A 3,780-nucleotide genomic window follows, 5' to 3' on the forward strand; every position below is an offset into this window, starting at 1 on the left:
CTATAGTTGTATATAGTTCTTTACTTTTATCATTCCTTTATTATTTCTATTATTGTTTCATTAAAGCTTTTCTAGTTTTTTTTTTTCTTCTCTGACTTGAAAGTCTCTCTGCTTCATTCCCTTTTCCTTCCCATCTGCAGGGGCAAGAGGGGGTTAGAGAGTGTCTGTCCATGTTAGTGGCTGTCCCAGCCCTAACCCATGACATAAGCTATATGCTGCAGATTCTAGAATCAAAGCTAAAGGAAAATTTGGTATATGAATTAGACTAAATTAACAACTTCAAAGAGTTCTGCAGGATGCAGTTAAACACTCTGCATGTGAAATAAACACTTAAAATCAATAAAAATACCATGCTGCAAGTATGAAAGCACTATGAGGGCATCTCATTTCTTCTGACCTTCCCTGACGATGTTCTGCTGAGTGGGTGAAGAGCTACTACAGGAAAGAACGTATTCTCCAGCTGGAAGTGAGGCAGCTGCACAAAAAGCAAGACTGTGTTACCCCTGGTATTTCAGTCGCATTGTTGTATGTAGTACAATACCGCTTTGCACGGGGAGACATGGTGACAAGCTCAGAAATTACCACTTCTAGTGTGTGCACATTGATTTTCATGATAGACAACTGTAACCTCTTATTTTCTTCCTTCATATATGCATACAAATTGTATGGTGATGGAGATGATATAACCAGGATATTTAACATAAGTTTTTAGTGTGTCAGCACAGCAGCACTGAAACAAAGCTTCAATTTCTTGGGAAAATCATACAAATATGCAAACCATAGTCAGTAGCCCCTGGCTGTATAAGGTTTGGCCTGTATATTAGAAGCAATTTGACTACTGGTAACCATAGAGTGCATGACACACATTAGATAATTTAGTCTATAATTTAATTCCTGTAACAGAGCCAAGCCACTAAAAACATACTGCTGGCCTTGCAAATTAAAAAGAAGCAATTTAAGTGATGAGTATCTGCTGCTGCTGCAGCACTGCTGTGGGAAGACCTGATTTGAGTGTTTTAAGTTAATACATGTGTAATTCAAGTTTTGTTAACAGCCTAAATACAGTGTTATATCCAATGTGTTATGGTAAAATCTGGAGCTATTGTTATCTCCGTATTTCACAATTCATTGTACCAGCTATTCCATAAACAGATAACTATAGTAAGACTGAATGTTGTGTTCAGTCTTGTGACTTTACGGTCATTTTTTACATGTTTCTGTGAAACTGCTAGGTTCAATCCTTCTGTGGTCATTTTGGCTTCATGAACTACTTAACAAAAGAGAGGTAGAGTTTTGAGGTAGCTAACAAGAGATCTACTGAGTGAGCTGTAGAGTACAGCTGTACTTTTCCAGGAACCCTCTTGACATAGACGGAAGAGCAGCACAGCCTATGCTGAACTTACCTTTGGGTTCAGAATATTAACACTCTGTAAGCAATATATCATAACATTCCCATGGGAATATCATTTCAGCTTGCAGAGGAGTAGAGGATGAAAAGCAGCTCCTTCATTTGGAGTGGGCTAATGCCATACACGCTTGGGCTGTATGATCTTCAGAGGTCCCTTCCAGCCCCGACCACTCTGTGATTGTGTGTACTTTGCAAGGGGAAAACCAAGGAATGCTGTGGTGAAACAGACTGAACCCACAGTGGCTGTTGCCTTTCAGGTTAAAGACATTTCTCCAGGGAAAGTTTGCTAAAGTTTAGTTCCCACTGATGAGTCTGGGCAACCTCTGTGAAATGGGGTGAATATCTTTCTATGCATGAGATTAATTTCCATGCCAAATGAAGGTTAATAGCTCTTCTCTTTTTATAAATGCTAATGTTGATTTATTGGAAGAAGCGGAATGGTAGAAGAGCAACTTTTCCTTTGTTTTTCCTGCAGATTTCCCCTGAGTAAAAACTGGTATTTAATAAATGTGCGATGTATTTTCCAGACTGATTAGGCTGTGCAGAGAAATAAGAGCTTTTCAAATTTTTTGAATGTTAGTTCTTTATAACCTTTTATTTCTCTCTGTGAAGGCATCAGGGACTTCTTTTAAAAAATAATAGAAATTAAGTTTGAAAGTAACGATCCTTCACATGTGGAGTAACCTTTGAATAGAGAGGCATTTGGGAGCGTTGTTCAGTACAGGCTGCAAAAAGAAAAGGAAATTTCAAAAGGCTCAAAGGCACGGTTTACATCCCCCTTTGGATAGTTAAAATATAATATAACATAAAATCATATCTACTTTCTGCCACTTTCAGATAGACTCAGGAGCTACACTTATGGTGAATGGATAGTTCATGCTGTTAGATCTGAGTGGACTATCTGTGTTCTGTTTCTTTTACAATGAACTACAGAATTGAGGTTTATGATGTACACTCAGGTTTTTGGCATAATGAAATAGCAACTTTAAAACTTCATTCTTAGTGTTTCAGATTTCCATCTTACTGTTTTGGGCTGACAGCCAACGTGGTGACAGCATTTATACATTGTTTAGTTTGCTCAGTGAAGCACTAAGTTGCACTGTCTCTTTTTTTTAATATCTCACAGTCTCTGAGTAAGGCACAAACTGTTCCATAACATCTCTTAATTGTTTATCTTTGGCAAAGAAGAGAAATACACAGCGCCTCTCTTTAATGACTTTAAAAAAATTGACTCAAAGTGAATAATTCATTTCCCACCAAGTATAAGGCAAGATGAACATCACAAGTATCCAAACCATCTTGATAGAAACCTCATTTCTTCTGTGGCTTGTGCAGGAATTTACCAGGACGAGAGCAGCAACACACTATGGTATCTCCCATCACCCCTAGTAGGTCCTATTTGGCTCTCTGTCATATGAGCAGGGAGAGAAAGAGAAGACTGCTCCTGCTACAGCAGAGTAGAGAAAGAAAGCCCAGCAGACAGGATCATTGAGCTGACGAGGACCTGCACCACGCTCCAGACTTGCTGCTCCCAATGGCGAAGATATGGAGTGTTCTTCCGCTGGAAGAGCCCTCCTGTCACCCACCTTGTGGCCAGCCTCCACTGCAGACAACCAGGCAGGGTCAGGGAGGGTGAGATCAAACCCCTGCGCAGTGGCTTTCTCTGTCCCTAGTGCCTGTCTTTGGTCCAAGACAGACAACAACAGGGCCAATGCCTGCTCTTTTCTCTCACTAATTTGTCACAAAGATCAACTATCCATCTTTTAAAAAGTCACAGCCTTACCAGAGCAGCCTTTTTGGTTTTTCTTGGTCTAGCTGGCTACTATGCAACAGTTAGAGACATAGGGGGATGTTTGACACGCAGTCAACATTAACACAGTCCTGTGGCTGAACCTGCTTGCCAAAGGAGGTCAGTATGAAACATGTTCAGGAGCACCAGCTCTGCTGACAGTGACTCCCTAAGAAGCTACTTATGTTTGTGTTTTACCCGAGATGCTAGATCTGTGTTTGGTGTATGTGGCTTTCTTAGCAAGATGAAGATACTCTGCACTGAACCAGGACTGATCACAAGGCTCAGATATGAGGACTGGGTTGCAAGTCACGGGGTGAAAGGTGTGTGAATGCAAATGCAGCCACAACTGCAACATGTTGCTCGTGTTTCATCAGCAGCTTCTGGTACTGATTCACTTGGAGAAGTTTCACTGAAAGAACAGTGCTGGGGACTTCATAAAACTTCTGGTGAAAATGAAAGCTCGTGTTTCACCTCAGCTCACTCTTCCATCATCTGATAGTAAGTTAGGTTTAATTCATAACATCAGATGCACACTTTTAAAGTCTGAGTTGCCCTCAAGTGATTACCTTTGGATTACCCC

The sequence above is a fragment of the Apaloderma vittatum genome, unplaced genomic scaffold (assembly GCF_000703405.1).
Source record: "Apaloderma vittatum isolate BGI_N311 unplaced genomic scaffold, ASM70340v1 scaffold6125, whole genome shotgun sequence".
Classification (NCBI taxonomy): domain Eukaryota; kingdom Metazoa; phylum Chordata; class Aves; order Trogoniformes; family Trogonidae; genus Apaloderma; species Apaloderma vittatum.